Here is a 20,610-nt window from a genome sequence, read left to right as displayed (position 1 = left end):
AGAGGAGAGTGCGGGGGGGGGGGGGCGTCACTGCCCCAGGTTCCTCCTACCCTCACTACACCATTGGATGTAATGATATAAAATATTTATTAAGTAAATCTACAAATTGATATGACTCAGTAATATTAAAGTACACACGTTGATATGACTCGGCAAGGCTGTTTGCATCTGGAGTTTTTCAACCTTGCTGATGGACAAAAAGCATTTACAATGTAGGCAGGAGAAGTTCACAGCCTTTTAATTGGTAATATGGATGTAGCTATGAGTGTGGTGTATCTGTACTTACATTATTTACACGTGTATCTTACATAAATGATTAAAACCCTATTTTAAAAAGCCTAAATTCAAACTTGGACATCAGCAACATGTGTACAGTGCTGCTTACATCTGGCAGCACTACAGAAATGTAGTAGTATTAGTAACAAGGGAAATCTAATCTTTTATTTGTGCGTTGCACATATCTATTCAGACTCAAGGCGACATTAAGAGAGGAAGGATTAGGAGAAGAGGGGGGAGGAGGAGAGGGAGGGAGGAGGGGTGACAAGAGGAGGGGGAAGTAGAAGGGAGAAGTAGGGAGAGCGGTGAGAGAGGTAGATTGTGTATCAAAAAGATGGGTTTTCAGTATCTTCCGGAAGATGGTGTAGCTAGGTTCTGTTCATTTCTGTGAGAAGTAGTTTGGGCAATAGTAATATATGCCTATGTACTCCCCATGTCAGGAAGAGATTGCATGTGCATATCCCCATATATCAATTATCAATGTCTGCATTTACATTTGCTCCCTTGTAATAGAAAAGATGGAGTAGAGGCTACTTATCAAAATGTGCCTGAAAATTCCTTTTAATCAAGTCTGTGGCAGCTCATACATTGGCCAATATTTTCTGCACCTTTCTGTGATATATTCTTAGTCTCTGACTGCATTGCTTATTACTTGAAGATCTTCTCTTTCTCCAGAATAATCACTTTGTACCAAGACCCCTATTATCTATTTTGATTTCGTGGTTATCTGCTTTATCATGATGCCCAGTTTTCTTGCATCAAGCTTTTATCAGTTGGAATTGAAATGTTCCAGGCAATCATAATCTCTTCATTTTTCATAATTTTCTCATGTTTGCGAGTCCAATACTTTTCAGTTCAGTGATGCTGTAATGGTTATAAAGCTTCCAATGGATGAGACGCGTCACCTTATTCTGCCTTTTCATATATTAGCCTTCGGACTGGGAGGCAATGTCTCCAAATGGGATAGGTTTGCACATAGCATGACACTAATAGACTTCTCTCTCTCAAATTATAACTAAAGCTCAATGTGGTACTTGCATTATACCAAAGACAGCTTCCTTCTGGAGGTCCCTTTTTGGGGGAGCCAGAGCTGATATTCAGTGGCACTGCCCAGCTTAGTGCCACTAAATATTGGCGTTTGGCCACTTATCGGCAATGTAAGTAGGCTAGACACTGACTGAACCAAGACATACTATTCAATCTCCAGAGCAACCTACACTATTTAGTATCATAAAATGGCACCTGTCAGCAGAAGAGAAGAAAAGACAGTGCCAGGAAGGACTCTGCCTCTACTGTGGCTTTTTCTGGGCATATGTGGAATACCCACAGGAGTAGGCTGCAAAACTGTGAGCAATCCCGGAAGAATGGGGGTTGGGGGCAAGTACAGAGTGCCCCTTTAAGGCTATGTGATAGGTAATCAACCAGCTTATGCAGTTACTCCTGTTTTCTTTGGAAGGTCAAGGGTGAGTTTGCCCGGTGATGAATTTACCCAGTGATGAGATTGCATAATAAAGAATGGGAGAGAAAATGGGTTGGAACTAGTGTCAAGGATTCCTATACAAGAAAGGCAAGCTTGGTATACCCAAAGGTAAAGCATGCTTGGAATTGGTTTGAAGATTTCATGATATCTTACTAGCAGGTCACTCTGGCATTTGTAGGACCAGAGAATGAATGGGCAGAGGCTTCTGTGGCCAGGGTAGGGCAAAGATATTAAGGAATATGTTGTGCAAAGTCTGTACTCAAACTAAGGTACTGAAGAGAGAACCCAAGGAGGCCTCAACAACGAAACAACGAGACAATCAAGGCATAACAAAGGAGTCATAAGGATGGGATGTCAATAGTTCAGCCACGGGTGTAAAGTTCACTGTTCACTTTATTGATAGCACTGTGAGAACTTGAGATTCAACACTGACTTTCTAGTTTTTCTTCACTTTCAGTCAGTATTTTTTAATTGTACCGTTATTTATTTGTATAATTTTATTCTTTATTACATGTACACTTTTGATAGATGTTAATTTGATTATAAAGGTCTAACAATATGCTTAGTTATATCTTGTTTTCACAATTTCAACGTATTGGTCTATTTGTCTTTGCTAATTGATTTTTATCATTTTCTGTTTAATAATATATATAATTTTTGCTTGATGTGATTTTATTAGTTTATATTATGTGTTTCATATTATTTTTATTATTGTTTTTAACTTGTCATGGCTCAATAGACTCTTAACAAAGGCATAGATGCTGAAACACTTTCAGTGTCGAGTCTTCGAGTCCTCGCAGTGCTACTATCAATAAAGTGAACTTTGAACTTTACACCCGTGGCTGAATTATTGACATCTCATCTTCACGACTCCTTTGTTGTGTCTCAAAATAAGGTACCATGAGATCACCAAGAAGACTATATTAATGCTGTTACCTACATAGACTAAATCTTGGGAATAGATTTCATTACAGGCTTACTAGTGTTGCAAGGCAAATCCTAGATCTCTAGTAAAGGAGGAGCAATGCCCACTTGGACCTATACTTCTCCCTCTGAATTCATGGGTTTAATTTCTGTGAATTCGATTATTCATGATTTTTCCCTACTACATTTTAAAGGCTGCCCAGTCCTCCCCATTCCTTACCTGGTGGTCTAGCGGTGACGTGGGGAAGGAGCGATCTTCCTATGCTCCTGCCCCTTGCAGAGCCGTCATAAAAAATGGCTGCCGTGAGTTCCCGTTGTGGTCTCGTGAGACAACGGGAACTCACGGCAGCCATTTTTGATGATGGCTCTACATGGGGCAGGAGCGTAGGAAGATCGCTCCTGCCCCGCGTTACTGCTAGACTACTAGGTAAGGACCAGGATGCAGGAGGGAGGCAGGAGTGAGGCGGGGGTGGGTCAGAGTCAGCCCAAAAAGTTATTTGCGAATTTTCCATATTCGCGGGCCGGCTCTGCCCCTAACCCTCACAAATTCGGAGGGAGAAGTTTATTATCAATGATTCTTAATTAAAAACAGTCACAAAGGCCTGTAGTGGTAATCTTACAGCAGTACTGCTAGGGTTTAGGCCTCTGGGAGTTTACCTGATGTGATTTTGGTAAATCTTGTCCTCTTGGGAAATGATCCATATGTTCTCCCTAGCCAACAAGGAAGGAATTTTCAAGACCTTTCTTTTGAGGTTTCTGGAGCCATTCTTCTTGGAAGAATAAGGTTTCTCTAGAAAAGGCTCCTTTTGTTACTTTGAAGTCTATTTGGAGCACTATGGCAAATATGAATCAAACTATTGCTTTATTAACTACTTTAAACCTGGATATGCAAACTAAGATGCAGTTTCAAGGACAAAGATTTGAGACGTTAGAAAAGGTCTCAGATAAACTAACACCTATTGGGAGGACAGATTTTTATTCCCCGGTTGAGAGAAGATCCACTGGTATTATGTAGGTGGGGGTGGGGATTAGCCAGTGGAGATATCACTGTCGAATAGTTTGGATATTTCTGTAGTTTTGAAGGTTTAGGGAGAAATAGCTAAATGAATCACTCTTCTGGTTCCTTTTATTTTATCACAAGACTAGGCCTCTGTATTGAGACTGTACTTTAGAAATCACTCTTTTGGTTTCTTTCATTTTTGAGACTGTACTTTAGAAATCAATCAGTTTTATTTTTGGATCAGCAGGTTCATGTTTTTCCTGTCCTGTTTTGCAAGACTCAGGTCAGAAAAATCTTATTGTTGACCTACAAGTGTGTTCATTCTGTTGCCCCTCAATTTCTCTTTTTGCTTCTCTCTTCTTATACTCCTCCCAGAGAACTCCATTCCTCAGACAAGTCACCAGTGGCGTACCAAGGGGGGGGGGGCGGGGGGGGGGGCGGTCCGCCCCGGGTACCAAGCCCTGAGGGGGTGCTCCCGGTCCGGTCCAGTTACCCCCCCCTGCGCCGGGTGTCGCGTCTGGAAACAGCCTGCAGCAAGATCGCGATGCCAGAGATCTTTGCCTGCTTCGACTGTTTCCTCCGCCACGGTCCTGCCCCTCCTCTGATGTCAGAGGAGGGGCGGGACCGCGGCGGAGGAAACAGCCGAAGCAGGCAAAGATCTCTGGCATCGCGCGATCTTGTTGCAGGCTGTTTCCCCAGGGCAGAAGCGTACCAAGGGGGGCGAGGGGGAGGTCCATCCCGGGTGCCGCCTTAGGGGGGGGGTGCACAGCTGGCCCGGTCCCTATCGCGCTCCTACCCTCCCAGCGAAAGCAGCATCGGCGCCATTATCGAAAAAGGTAATGGCGCCAGGCCTTGGAGCACCAAGGCAGACCGCTTCTCCCCCCTCCCAGCCGAAACCCCGCTGACCATCCTATCTCTCTCCTCCCCCAAGTGAACCTTTCTGACCCTCCCAGCGAAAGCAGCAAACCTCCCTCCAGTAGCGTCGGCTTTATCCTCCCTCTGCCGCATCACTGATGACGTCATCAGTAACGCGGCAGAGGGAGGAGAAAGCCGCGAAGGAGGTTTGCTGCTCTCGCTGGGAAGGTCGGAAAGGTTCACGGGGGGGGGGGGAGATAGGAGGGTCAGCGGGGGTTCGGCTGGGAGGGGGGAGAAGCGGACTGCCTCGGTGCTCCATTACTTTCTTCGGGCAGCAGCAGCGTTTACAATTCGCTGCTGTTGCCGGCTTCAGGCCTTGTTCTCTGCCGGGTCCTGCCTACTTCCAGTTTTCATGAAGACAGGACCCGACAGAGAGGAAGGCCTGAAGCGGGCAACATCAGTGAATTGTGAATGCTGCTGCTGCCCGATGAAGTTCAGGACATCAGGACATCGGGGAAGGAGCAGGGAGAAATCGGCTGCTGGCTTGGGGGTGAGGGTAGGGAAAGAATCGTGGAAGTGGAGAAATCGGCACGATGGCTTTGTGCAGGCTAGGGGGAGAGAGAAAGAAAGGAAAAAATAAAGAGGGGGGGCCAGGGGGAGAGAGAAAGAAAGGCAGAAAGAAAGAGGGGGACCAAGGGGAGAGAAAGAAAGGCAGAAATAAAGAGGGGGACCAAGGGGAGAGAAAGAAAGGCAGAAATAAAGAGGGGGTCAAGGGGGAGAGAAAGAAAGGCAGAAAGAAAGAAGAGGGCCAGGGGGAGAGAGAAAGAAAGGCAGAAAGAAAGAGGGGGACCAAGGGGAGAGAAAGAAAGGCAGAAATAAAGAGGGGGGTCAAGGGGGAGAGAAAGAAAGGCAGAAAGAAAGAGGGGGGCCAGGAGGAGAGAGAAAGAAAGGCAGAAATAAAGAGGGGAGCCAGGGGGAGAGAGAAAGAAGAAGGATCAGAAGAAGGACCAGAGACTCATGAAATCACCAGACAAAAAAGTAGGAAAAATGATTTTATTTTCAACTTAGTGATCAAAATGTGTCCGTTTTGAAAATTTATATCTGCTGTCTATATTTTGCACTATGGCCCCCTTTTACTAAACCGCAATAGAGTTTTTTAGCGCAGGGAGCCTATGAGCGTCGAGAGCAGCGTGGGGCATTCAGCGCAGCTCCCTACGCTAAAAACCGCTATCGCAGTTTAGTAAAAAGGGAGGGGGAATATTTGTCTATTTTTGTATAGTTGTTACTGAGGTGACATTGCATAAAGTCATCTGCCTTGACCTCTTTGAAAACCCGCGGAATATAAATGATAATTAACATTTTCTCTGCGTACAGTGTGCTTTGTGTTTTTAAAATTTTATTGTTGGTAGATCATTTTGACTTGGCCACAAAGGTAAGGGGGAGGGAGGGAGGGGAACTGCTGAAAGACATCTAATAATCCTTGCAGGCTTGACTGCAGGGAATTATTTTTGTAAAATCATGTTTTGTTATGTGACTGGCATTATCTAGACTTTAATTTCTATGAATGAATAGAATGAAAATGATATAAAATTACTTGCTTGTTTTTATGTGCGTGCGCTGAAGGAAAGTGGAGAGAGAGTGGGCTGAGGATGCTGAAGGGAAATGGGGAAGAGAGTGGGGAGAAGACGCTGATTTATAAATTGACAATTGTACAGAATATTGTTTCTTTTTATACTTTAATATAAACAATTCAAGGCTTGTGTGGATGGAATCAGGTGGTTTGCGGGGATGGGGACCGAGCTTACGGGGATTAGTCCAATAAAATTGTATTTTTTTATATCTCATTATTTGTTTTATTTTTATTTGTTAATTTATAAAGTGGTGATTGTTATGTATCAGTTTTTTCAAATTTACATCTACTGTCTTTATATTTTGCACTGTATTAGAGGACATGTGTTACTGTTTTTTGTGGTGTTGCATTGTATCCAGGGTCTGGTTTCTTGGCGGATCAGTTTAACTTTTGTCTACATATTTCTATTTTTAGTTTGTGATTATTCCATTTTGGGCGAGGGTGTATCTCTGTTCTGTGTGTATGAAAAAGACATAGTTTTCAGTTGGCATTGACTACAGGACCAATTGACTGTGCGGGATCTGGCTTGTTTAGTTTTACAATGTATGTGTTGGTGTTCTAGTGCTCACTGCAGTGTTTAAGATGCAGCCTTTTCCTAGGTACACTCTTGTGGTGCGATATGTAGATTGGTACTAAAAATCATATTTTTCATATAGATGGGGGGGGGTGTCAAAAAATGATGGGCCCTGGGTGCCACATACCCTAAGTACGCCACTGCAAGTCACTCTTAGTGTTACCTTCTCCTCAACTGCCAGTTCCAGACTTCATTCCTTTCATCTAGCTTCCCCCTATGCCTGGAATAAATTACCCGAGTTTGTCCATCAAGCCCCTTCCCTTGTTTAAAAGCAGACTGAAAACCCATCTTTTTTATATGGCTTTCAATCCTTAACCCTCTGCCCTCCAACCCAGCCCACTGATTAACCGTTCCCCTTAATAGTAACCATGGCATCCTGTTTGTCTGTCTTGCCTGTTTAGAATGCAAGCTCTTTTGAGCAGGGACTGTTTTCTTACTCTTTGTGACTTGCAGCGCTGCATGCAACTGGTAGCGCTATAGAAATAATTAATAGCAGTAGTAGTAGTAGTAGTAGTAGTAGAAAGAAGTGGCTTTTGGAGATGTTCTCTGAAGCAACTACTGTGAGTTCAACTTTTGTAGTCAGATTTCCTGTTAAATCTGTATAGTATTTCATCATCAAAGTTTCAGGTATGCTTTTTTAACCTATCCAGTTAAGAACAATTCATGATACCAAAAGTCATACAGTTGGTGCTTACTCTAAAACAGGGGTGTCAAAGTCCCTCCTCGAGGGCCGCAGTCCAGTTGGGTTTTCAGGATTTTCCCAATGAATATGCATGAGATCTATTTGCATGCACTGCTTTCATTGTATGCTAATAGATCTCATGCATATTCATTGGGGATATCCTGAAAATCCGACTGGATTGCGGCCCTTAAGGAGGGACTTTGACACTCTGCTCTAAGATGTGATTTAATGTTTCTTTAGGGGAGTCAAAGAGGCAACGAGTATGGGTTGCTTTTTATCTATGTATTTAGTTTATCTTTCCTATTAATTGTCTTTATAGCCTCACTCTGGGTTTTCTAGTTCTTGATTTCCTCCCTCTATTATTGTAGATTTGGAGACTTCTGATAATTCACAGATGTATTTTCTGTTTTCATTTTTCTTGATGCCTGTCCTTTCCATTGTTAAATGGAGGAGGATTGGCAGTATTCTATGTGCATTTATAAAAATAAAACAGAAAAGAAAAATAATGGTGTAAAACATTGCTGCATGGCTTCTGACTGGGGAAAAATATTTGATTATGTCTCTCCAGTTCTTTAATCTCTTCATTAGCTTAGTGTTTTTCGACTCTCAGCTAAGGAATTTGATTGCCATTAGTAATCCACATAGAAAAATTCTGCTGCAGGTGCTTAAAATTGTTACTGTAGCTGAAAACTTACCCCCTGCAATTACATGTATATCATGTTTTATTTCGTAACTTGCATTGGGTGGCTTTGATCAGTCCATTATCAAATCAAAATAAATCAATCCCATCTTTTGGATGGGCATTTCTACTAGTACATTATATAAAATCTGCATGGTCTCTATAGACAGCAAGGTAAACCAAACACACAAATTAAAGACATTATTCAATAGTGATGAAAGTTGTCTCAGATACTGCAAAAGCTTTCTGAACATAAGCGCTCCTTCCTCAGGGAGGTGGGCATGTGTGTGTCTGATTTATCCTGCTGCCTGTAGAGAACATTTGCTGTGGCAGAAATTCACTCCTCAGGGGCAAGTCCATCCCATTGTCTAAGTCTTGTTGCCCTATCCTTCACGAACTAGCCAGCAGGGGCAAGAACAATGCACAATGCCCATTTTGCAAACCACAATACGCCTAGACATTTTTTATTTAAAAATCCTGCCTGGATGTCCAGGCTGTTGGAACACCCAGACCGTCAGGATGTCCATCTTTATATCACATTTTGGAACAAAATTTTGTCCAAGTCCCCAATGCCCAGAACAAGACCATTTAGATGTGGGAGGGGCCAGTCCTGTAATGGACTGGCCATCCAGACATGGCTACAGAGCAGTGGGGCACTTTAGAGGGCACTGCTGTGAACTTCACAAAAAGGGTGACAGATAAACATCTCCAACGCTATAATTCTCCTGGGGAAGATGTTTTGAGAATAAAGAGATTTTAGATACAAAAACTTTTTTTGAAATAATGGACATTAGTATGAGCCTTTCTGATTGCACACGAAGGATTATTGACTCAGGCAGTAACTCATTAGTGACTAGCACCAGACATAAGTCTGAATAAGAACTGCCTCATACATCATATTGTCCTATTTTATGTATAATCAAGGAATATATACTTTAAATTCTTGCACACATTTACTCCAGGAGAAAACACAAAAAATAAAAATATATACTAAAGCATAAGATGAATAAGTTGTCTCCCAAGACGTGATGAAATAAAGTGCTGAAAGGTGTAAGGTGCTAGAAGTGAATCCCTAAAAAACTTTAAATAGTTAGTTAAAGTGCGAGTACAAACACTAAAAAAGCATATCAAGTTGATCTTGCTACCATATAGTCCGTGAATGTAAAAAACAGTCCATTGCTTAGCAGGGCTTAAAAAAGGTTGGAATAATTTCCTAAAAGAAAAGTGCATAAACAATTATTAAGGTGGACTTGTGAAATCCACTGCTTATCTCTAGGGTAAGAGGCATAAAAATCTGTTCTACCCTTTTGGCATCTTGCCAAATACTTGTGATGGGATGCTGTTAGAAACAGGACTTGATGGACCTTTGGTCTGTCCCAGTATGGCGCAGTGGTTACAGCTACAGCCTCAGCACCCTGAGATTGTGGGTTCAAACCCCACGCTGCTCCTTGTAACCCTGGGCAAGTCACTCAGTCCTCCATTGCCCCAGGTACATTAGATAGAGTGTGGGCCCACTTGGACAGATAGGGAAAATGCTTGAGTACCTGATTGTAGACCACCTAGATCACCTTGCCAGTCAGGTTTTCAGGATGTTCACAATGAATATGCATAAACTTGATTTGCATACACTGACTATTATATGCTAATTTCTTTCATGCATATTCACTGTGGATATCATGAAAACCTGACTGGCATGGGGGTACTCTAGGACCGAGTTCAGAAACACTGGCCTAGATAACCTTGATAGGCGGTATATAAATAGATATAAATAGATAATTGGCGAGACAATGCTATACACACATTCCAAGAAATACAGCATAAATATTTCACAACCAATTATATCCATTAATGTGCTCCCAGCTGCATGGGATCTGTAAATATATCTTCTAAGGATCACCAGGACCCTAGACCTGCCCTGGCATTTGAACCAATATATACTTTGCCCTTCACCCTCCAAATATCACTACTATCCCCACTACCACGTTCTCCTTATCCCCTTCCTTGCCCTCTTTCCCATCATACCATCCTTCCTTAATTCCCTTCATTCATATACTCCTCTACTGAAATTATGCACTCCTATATTGAAGGTCACTTCCCCCATGTTCCATTCTCTCTTGTCAATCTCTTAAGGTACATTAGACTGACTGTGAGCCTGCCGGGACAGATAGAAAAAAATGCTTCAGAACCTAATTGTAAACTACTTAATACACATTATCAAAAGGATGTGAAGAGAATGGAGTCGATACAGAGAATGGCCACTAGGATGGTCTCAGGTCTTAAAGACATCCCATATGAAGAATGCCTGATCAAACTGCGCTTATATTCTCTTGAAGAGCGCAGAGAAAGGGGGGACATGATAGAAACATTTAAATACATCATGGGCCACATCAAAGTGTAGGAGGAAATCTTTTTTCTAAAGGGTCCCACAGCGACAAGAGGGCATCCACTAAAACTTAAAGGGGGAAGATTTCATGGTGACACCAGGAAATACTTCTTCACCGAATGGGTGATTGATCGATGGAATGATCTTCCCCGCCAGGTCGTCGAGGCCAGTAGCGTGCTCGACTTCAAGAGTCGATGGGACAAACAAGTGGGAGTACTACAGAGTTATGCTCAATCGATAGATACTCCAGGGAGGAAGGGTCCTTGAGTGGGCAGACTAGTTGGAGGGAGGGTTCTCAAGTGGGCAGACTTGTTGGGCCATCGGTCCTTTTCTGCCGTCATATTCTATGTTTCTATGTTTCTTGTCCCAGCAGTATATAAAAACCCCATTCCCTTTCCCAAGCATATTCCCCACCCCAATCCCCAGATCCTTAAATGTGTCCTCCTACCAATGCAATATATCTAATCAGTCTAATCTGCCCCATTGATAACCATGCTTGCATACTTCAATCTCTTTCATACCCTTGCCATTAATTTAACTTGCTGTAGTGTTGTACTCTCAGTTGTGCTGGATAGTTTACGGTGAAGTACACATTTCTTGTGTGTAGCTCAATGCACACCCATGACACCTTTGGATTCTGCTGCCAGCTTCATTGACTAAGCTTGAAAGATTAAAATTCACTTCCCGCCACACAAATTTCCTTTTTCATTCTGTATGTACTCATATTAGATATTTTCATTGCAAAGTCTAAGAACTTTGTGGCCGGTGTTGATAGGTAGAGTCTATCTGAATTTAAGAAACCTTTAAACAAGTATATAGGGTCTCTAAGGGAAAGGAAAGGACAGTATGGATGGGCAGACTGGATAGACCTTCAATTTTCTCTCTCTTTTTTTGTCCTAGGTGGTGGATCCTCTCAATTTATACCTTCCTCAATTGGGGGAAGGGGGTGGGTTAACTCTACCTCAAGCCAGTGTTTCATGGACCTTTTTAGATCATGGTCTAGGACAGATTTCAAAATGCCTGTGAAGCAAAGATTTCTTCACTAGCTGTGTTCCAGGCCCTTTAGCTTCTCTTCATATGCAGTTAAGAGGTCTTTCAATGTAGCTGTTTTATCCAATGCACTACACAGGTTCATCCTCTGACATGCATTGATTGAACTCTTCCATGGCTTGAGTTATGTCATGAAATTAGCCTGAAAGTTTTTTCAACCTTGGATCTAGCGCCTGCACCACTGTCTGCATTAGCGACAATATTGAGAATTCACTTATTGTTTGTTTGTTTATTTATATTTCACCTTTATCAAGGTGGAGCAATACACAATAAAAATGCATACAAGCATCTAAAAAAAATAAAATAGAAAATTTTGCAATACATAACTGTCAGCCTAGAGGCCTATGGGAAATTATATCAATCTGACTCTGGCATGGGAAGGCAGATAGACCCTTAGTGCAGGGAAACTGTTTTAAGTTTCCCTGATTGAATCATGACTAGCTAAAAGGTGTTAATGTCTGATTAAGAGGGTGCTTAGGACAATGGTGCACAGATCAAGCCAGAGACTTAATCCCATCACCATGCTTGCAGGTATTACACCCTCCTTTGTCAATTAAATTAACCATTGTTTCAAACAGTTTGCAAGTTCTAAACAGAAAGATACTGGGAGATACAATATTTTCTCTAGTCAGAATAAGATTCCAAGGTATAAAAGCCTGCTCTCTGCTCTATCAATCTATCTCTTTTTCTATGGAGCTATCAATCTCTCTTTTTCTATCAAGCTATCAGGAGAGGGGTCTTGGCCCTCTATCTCTCTTTCTATCTAGCTATCTCTTGGCTCTTTGCTTGGCACTCTGGTTCTGTCTTGGCTCTCCCTCTCTCTGTCTATCCTTCCCTTTATCTATGGAACACGAAGCTTAAGACCATCCCCCTTTTCTCTCTCTCTGGCTCTTCCTAGAACTGCAAGCTTCTATGTCCCTCTTTGCCTCTGAACTCTGTAAGGCAGGGAAACTGCTATGCTCTCTATTTAATTGTAATGCTTAATTGTAATGATTATAAATATTGCTTTTCTGTAAGACTATTTCTATAATATATTCTTTATGCAAACACCTCTGGCTATGCCTTCTTTATTCTACTTTCTGGTGAGTCATCGGTGAGGGAACTGAACCTGGGACCAGCGTTTGTCAGGACGCCTTTCACTTAACCCCTACCACCATACATTGGGGGGGTCACTAACTGAAACTGATTGCTTTTCTTTTCCCCTATTTATATAATATATTCTTTAAACAAAACTGACAATAACCAAACTATCAAATCCTGCCAGAACTGAGTTATTACATATTCTTTTCCACGATAAACACCAATGAAACCTATTGCTAAGCACTGGCCTGTTAATAAGGTCTGTATTGCCATTTTTTGTTGAGCACTCATGTCTTGTGCATATTATGGCAGGGAAAATCCTGAGGGCAAAGCAGCCTGAGAGAAAGTAGTCCCTGCCCCGGTGCCAAAACCAAGAATGAACAGGACAGTACACCAACCTAGAGCCCATAATTCTGTCCCAGTTAGCTCACAGCAACTACAGGAGAAGGGATTTTCAGACCCAAGAGCCTATTTACCCTTTCAAAAGCGTGTCACTAAAGTGTTTAAGAAAGGTCTAGAATCCCAAACCATCTTAGGAAACTCTAAGAAAGGGGACTGGGGAAAAGAAACACATTATGCCAAACAGTGAGCAGTTTCAGCCCCAATCCTCAAGTTGTAGAACTGCACAACCAATAAGGAGTCCTTAAACACCTGGGAGGGAGATTAAACAGTTCAGCACACAAGCAGAAGTGGGAAGCCATACAGGATGCACACAGAGAAGGAGAATAGGAAGCCAACCTGTTCCTGCTCCAAGAACTAGCTCACAAGAGAAGCTAGGTGAGTACAAGCTACCTTTGAATCAGAGTTTTAATTACTTAGAGGCAAATGATTTTGAGGATCAGCTTTCCACTTGTTCAGGGGATAATTCCAATGTGATTGATGAAACCGAACCCATGGACCATGGAGAAATTTACCCAGAGGTGCCAGAGGTAGAGGAAATGACCTGGGAATCAAATACTTGAAGGAAAGGTGAAAGCCATACTGTTGTGTGTAAGAAGCTTCCAGAAGCACAGCCTATGTTTATGCTAAAGTCAGTTAAGCCACAAAAAAGGCTGATGGAGAGCTTGCAATTCCCTGAAGAAAAGCACAAGCAATGTTATGTGGTTTAAAGGGACTATGAAACCAATGCTAAGAACTGTAATTTAATAAGGTACTTGTTCAACTCAGTGGTTACAGAAAGAATGTTTAACAGACAAGCTTTTGATATGGATACCAGACCTAAGTCTGAGAGACAATAGTAATAACCCTTGAAAGGGAATGGGGGTGGGGGTGGGATTGTGAAAATCAATCTGAAGGGTGGATCGTTCTTTCTCCACTGGGCTGGTAACAGTAGAGCTCAGTGGTAAATATAATACTCGTTGAGAAGAATAAAAGTAAGCATAGAGAAAACTCATTTTCTGGAGCAGTGGAAGTTTGGGCATGGCCCCAGGCTCTGGCCTGTCCAAAAGTCTATGTTGGACAATATTTTCCTTTGCCTTGATTAAGCTCCAGTAAAGAGAATTAACTAGTGCAGAATATGAAAAGCACATTCTTTTGAATGCTTTTGTCTAGTAGCATGGTGACTACCATTTTGTTCTGAGCACCAGGAGTTTTTGATTATTATAGAAAATATTGCACTAAGACTGTGGTGAATTTTTGAGTGAAGAAATAAACCCATTTTTGGACACATTTATTTTGTCTACTAATTTTGTAGAACATTAAAACCTTTTTGCAACTCTCCACTACTCTGACTGCTTGGACTGGCGCATGTGCCAGCTCAGAGAGACTTGACCCATGGTCTGTTCTCCCTTTCCTGCCACAAATATCCTTTTTTGCAACCTTAGAGGCCACATCTTGTGTCAACACTATTATATCTTTCCTTAGAAGACTCCATACCAATGGGAGAGTTGAAATGGGCAGTATAGCATCAGATTCTTTGCTGATGTCCTGATGATGCCAGTGGTCCTCAGAGCAGCAAGAAAATACAACCTTCACTGCTCATATCACATGATCTCTAAAATGTCAACAGACTTAAGTGCAATGATCAGAAGAGCGGACAGGAAGAGGAGGTGGTACTTGGACAAGAACAACTGACAAATGTAACAATCTAAAAAACTGGCTCTATAAGCTGGCAAGAGGAAGAGCAGTCACTGTGTAAGCTATCAATCTTGCAAAATACACTCTAAAGAGAAAGGATATAGAGAAAGGTTTGAATGTTAGGAGATAAAAAGAAAATTTAAAGATAGTAAGGAGGAAGATGAGAGTGACAGAGGCAAATGAAGAGCTGGGGGGTAAGGGCCAGAATGGCCAAGGCAGGTGGGTAGGTATGATGAATGGAGAGGCTACCAGGGATGATTTGGGAAGGGGGATGATTACAATCTGGGAGAAGGGTGATGGGCTGACTTTTATAGTACTTGGGAAAATTATGTAGCAAATGCAAAGAGGTCTTTGAACCTTTTTACTAAGGCCGCTGCTCCTCCCCTGGAGAGCATATGGACAGCATCAAGACTAGAGTGGACTGAACCATATTATTATGGCACTCCTATCTAGAAGTGATCACAATGATACAGCCTAGGGATTGGTCAGACATTAATGCAGGGATTCAGTGCAGAAAGATTATGTTCTTGAAAGGAGGAGGTCAATCCTACAAGTCAAGACTAGACCTGGAATGAAAGGGACACCACAAGTCTCACGTACTATCAAAAAAGGTTCTGTAACAAGGAAAAAATGTAGACTTTTATTTTAGAAACTTATCCTTATGCAAATAGTAACATTTACATGTGTAAACTGCACACACATATAAATGGCACTTTCAGAAAGCCACTATTTATATGCGGAGATCCATAGCATACACTGATTTCTATGGGCATGGTTTGGGTGTGCCTAAGGCAGGACAAATACCTACATATGTATTCTCCCATTTTAAAAAGGGAATGCACATTTATGGGAAAACATTTCCCAAACAAGTTTTACACTAGCTCACTGACATGTATGGATTTTTTAAATGTGTTTGTCTTGGCCAGAGCTTTACACGAAGAATTAAGGGAAAAATTCTGTTTAATCGCATGTAATTTTCGTTTGCCTCCAAAATGAAGAAAAATAAAAAAAATAGTAAACATACTATTTAATTGGCAACATATATCTATGTTTGAAATATAGGTCAACCACAAACAGGAGCAGTGCCACTTAACATGTGGAAGTTGCCAAATCAGCATTTCCATATGGAAACTGCTGGGTTTATACTGCTCCTCCCCCATCCCCAAACACATTTATATTTGTAAAATCATTGCTCCCTCTGTATCTTGTAGGTATTTTACAAAATGTTCAGTGTTTTGGCAGAGTCTTTTGTTAAATACCACCAGAACTGAGGATGTCCCATACTGAACATCTGAATTCTTATTTCATCGTTCTATGAAAAACGAGCCTCTTAATCTCTTGTTCCTATGTATTCTTTGAGGCCATTGAAGGAGGAAGCTAGAATCTTGTTTAGAGTTTTGTGGTGAATGTGTAGGACAGTGCTGCAGAGCTTCTGTGGTAGGGCTCTGGTACTGAGTTGGAGCACTAGGTTCCTGAAAAATCCAGCATCATGGAGATTGAAAAGAAGAGTTTGCCTACTGATGCTTTATATAAGAAGCTAAGGGAGTCCAGAAAAGGAGATAAATAAGCATTTGGAGTAAAAAAAAAAAAATACTAAAAGTGTTCCTAGGGAATTAAATAGCCCAGATGGAATTCAAGATCCAAAGACAGACAAGGTCATAGCGGAGAGATTAAGGGCTCCTTTTACTAAGTTGCGATAGCGGTTTTAGCGTGCGCTAAATCTGCGCTACGCGGCTAGAACTAACGCCAGCTCTGAGGAAATTAGAAAGTCATGGGATTGGGGGTAATGTCCTATTATGCATTAAGAACTGGTTAAAATACAAAAAAACAGAGAGTAGGGTTAAATGGTTAGTACTCTCGATGGTGAAGGGTAAATAGTGAGATTCTTCAAGAGTCTGTACTGGGACTACTGCTTTTTAACATATTTATTAATGATCTAGAGATAAGAATAACTAGTGAGATAATTAAATTTGCTGATGAGACAAAGTTGTTAAATCACACAAAGATTATGAAAAATTGCAAGATAACCTTGCGAGACAGGGAGCTGGGACTAAAAATGACAGAAGACATTTAATGTGAGGAAGTGCATTGATGGATGTGTTCCTGATAAAACTCTGTGCATGTGAACTTCAGACAGGAAAAATACTTAATAACTTAAGATGACCAACTGTATACTAAACTTGACTCTGTGTATGTTAACCTAAGAAGCTCAATCTATACTGTACACACGTAAATTTATAACTTGTCTGTCTATGCATTATGTATGTCAACCTTGTAACCTGTTCTGAGCTCATTGGGGAGGATGAACCACATACATAAATAAGCTATGTGATGCAGGGTTCCATGCTACGAGTCACCACTAGTGCTGCCCGATTCAGAAAAAAAAATGTTGATTCGATTCGATTCAGCCTATTGAATCGATTTTTCGATTCAATTTTCCTGCCCAATTGGGTGGGGTTTTTTGGGGGTTTTTTTTTCAAACATTCTGATGGGTTTATTTTATAGCCTCTTCATCCCCCTTTGCCTTCTCCTAACCACACTGGTGCTGTGGTGTAAACAAAATAAACAAACAAAAAAGACTTTTCCTCTCTCTGTTAAATCCTAGCTCACGTTTGCGGTCTAACACCAGCTCTAGCAGGATACACATTTCAAATGTGACAAATTGTAATCACAAAACGGAAAATAAAATTATTTTTTCTACCTTTTGTTGTCTGGTCATTATTCAAATCTTGTTGGTCCCAGGCTCTGGTTGTCTTGCTTGCCAGGGTCTCCTTCTTTCTTCTTTCTCCGTGCTAACCATCAATCTTCTATCTCTGTCCTCCCCTTCTGATTCCCTTCCCTCCCCTGGAGGTCTGGCATCTTTTCTTTTTTTCATCTCCATTCACAGATCCACCTTTTCTCAAATACCCTTTTCATCCAGCATCTCTTCCTCCTTCCCCACCATCCCAGGGTCCACCATCTCTCTCTTTCTGTTCCTTTCATCCCTAAATCCCATTGTCCACCATCTCTCTCCCTCTCCTCTGTTTTTAGACCCATTATTTTTTCCCCCCCAAAGTCCGGCATATGCATGTCTCTTTGAACCCGCCTTCCCTCCCTCCCTCCATGTACTTCTACACCAGGGCCCCCTCCCCTGAAGGCCTGAACCTCCTCTGAAGGCCTACACCCCACCCCTGAAGGCCTGCACTGCCCCCCTGTAGGTCTGCACCCCACCCCTGTAGACCTGCCCCCCCCCCAAAGGACTACACCTCCCCCCAAAGGATTGCCCCACCAGAAGACCTGAGTGTTCCTCCCTGGCCTCCCGCACCTCCATTTACCTGATTCCAGCAGGGAGCAGCCTGCAGAGAGGATCACCGGTACTTTAGCAATCATTGCAGGTTGCCATAGGCCTTTGGAGCTGTCTTCCCTCTGCCGCGGTCATGCCCCTCCTCTGACGTCAGAAGCAGGATCGCAGCAGAGGGAAGACAGCTCCAAAGGCCTATGGCAACCTGTAATGATCGCTAAAGTACCGGCGATCCTCTCTGCAGGATGCTCCCTGCTGGAAACAGGTAAATGGAGGCGCAGGAGGCCAGGGGGGAAGCCGGACACTGCAGCACTTCACAACTGACCCTCCCCCCTCGTTCTCTAAAGGAGGAGCGACAGCGGCCAGCAAGAGGAAGCGCTGCCGATTCTGCTTTAGGGGGTGAGGGATAGGGTCAGATAATGAATCGGGAGGCCGATTTTTTTTGTTTTTGAATCGATTCGAATTGATTCACCCAAAATGAATCGGTGAATCGATTTGAATCATGAATCGGGCAGCACTAGTCACCTCCCAGGAAAAGGATCTAGGTGTCATCATTGAGGATACACTGAAACCCTCAGCTCACTTGCAGTGGCAACTAATAAAGCAAATAGAATGTTAGGAATTATCAGGAAGAAAATAGAAAACAAAGATGAGAATATTATAATGCTCTTGTATTGCTCCATGGTGTGGCTGCACCTTGAATACTATGTGCACTTCTGGTCATCACATCTTTAAAAAGATATAGCGAAATTAGAAAAGGTACAGAGAAAGGCAATGAAAATGATAAAAGGGATGGGACAACTTTCATATGAGGAAACGCTAAAGCGTTGAGCCTTGAGAAGAGACAGATCAGGGAAGAGATCTATAAAATATTGAGTGGAATAGAATGGGTAGATGTGAATCACTTGTTAGCTCTTTTCAAAAATACTTGGATTTGGGGGCATGCAATGAAGCTATTAAGTAATAGATTTAAAACAAACCGGAGAAAATATTTCTTCACTCAACATGTAATTAAGCTCTGGAATTTATTGCCAGAGAATGTGGTGAAAGCAGTTAGCTTAACAGGGTTTTAAAAAGTTTGGATCACTTCCTAAAACAAATGCCCATAAGCACTTATTAAGTTAGACTTGGGGAAATACACTACATATTCCTTGCATAAGCAGCATAAAATTCTGTTTTACTGTTTGGGATGCTGCCAGGTACTTGCGACCTGGGTTGGCCACTGTTGGAAACAGGATATTAGGCTTGATGGACCTTCGGCCTGACCTAGTATGACAACTCTTATGTCCTAAAGAAGGAAAGGAGTGTGTTCCAGAAGTGTTTGGAATAAAGGATGAAAATCCTGTTTTGTACTGTATTCTGTGGAGTTGGAATTGAATTTGTAACCATATGTACAGATTGCTTTGGATTGGAATACTATTTTTTTTCCAGCTGTTTAGTTGCCTAGTTGCTGTTGCAATTCTTCTCAACTTGGGCTCTGCTGGAGCAGCAAGAGCCATAGACACATCTTTATATGAGCCTCAGTTTTATCAGGAGAAGCTGCAACAGCATTATCTATCCCTGAACCCAGTCAACAATAGTGCTCAGACTGTTGGTGCCAGACACCAAACTTAAGGTGCCTAAGCAATATGACACCAGGGATTTTCAGGCTCTGGCTGTATTGCCTAATGCAATTTAGGGATATAATTCTAAGACTGAATTTATAGCAGAAACTAATGCTGGATTAAATGCATTTTTATGTTGTTTGCATTCAGTTATCCATCTTTCCTCAGCCTGCAGAGCAGATGACAATCAATCAAAACAATAAGAAGAAAACAATTTTGGTTAATTCTAGATAAAATATGTAAAGATCTATGCACCACCTGGCACATAGGAGCCAACTTTTGAAAATGATTGGGGGTGCTTAACTCATAACTCACAACAAATTGCCTCTCACCCAGCATAGGAAAAAAAAGGGAAAACAAAAGACATCTGGTAGCAAATGGTAGTGATGACCAGCTTGTATCTAAGACCCTTTTTTACTAAGCCACGGTAGAGGTTTTCACTGCGGCATGGAGCGCTAAATGCTCTAATGCTTATAGGAATTCTATGAGCGTCAGAGCAGAATCGGAATATTTAGGGCTCCTTTTATTAGGGTGCGGTAGGGGGGTTTAACGCGCGTAATACCGCACATTAAACCACCTGCCGCGCTAGCCACTAATGCTTCCATTGACGAGGCGTTAGTTTCTTGGCTTGCCGCGGGCGTTAGCGCATGATGAAATGTCTGACGCGCTAACCCCCGTAGCGCGCCTTGATAAAAGGAGTCCTTAGTGCTCTGGGCCTCTACCGTGGTTTAGTAAAAGGGGAAGGGAATATAGACAAATCCAAAGCTAGGGTTCAGCCACTCTCCCCTTCCCAGCATGTCAGAATCAGACTCTCTCTCTCTCTCTCTCCCTCCTGCTATTCAAGCCATTTACAGCACTTTTCTCTAACCAGTCCCTCTTGTTCCCTCAGCCCATCTATACCACACACTATTCCGCCAATTGTTTTTTCATGTTTCCCTAATTTTATATCACCCCTCCATTCTCCCTTTATACTTTTTAATTTTTTCCTCCTGCAGAGGTATAATTTGATGCTTTATATGGGGGAGAGTGTGGTGCAG

General features: G+C 42.1%; 1 protein-coding gene across 5 annotated transcripts in view; it reads right to left on the bottom strand.

Moving 5' to 3' along the window:
* The window catches only part of TENM3 (teneurin transmembrane protein 3), a 2,583,516-nt gene that overhangs the window by 188,679 nt on the left and 2,374,227 nt on the right, over positions 1 to 20,610 (bottom strand). The window lies entirely within an intron of this gene.

This window comes from Geotrypetes seraphini, chromosome 1, assembly GCF_902459505.1.
Source record: "Geotrypetes seraphini chromosome 1, aGeoSer1.1, whole genome shotgun sequence".
Taxonomy (NCBI): Eukaryota; Metazoa; Chordata; class Amphibia; order Gymnophiona; family Dermophiidae; genus Geotrypetes; species Geotrypetes seraphini.
This window is presented reverse-complemented; position numbering and strand designations above follow the sequence as displayed.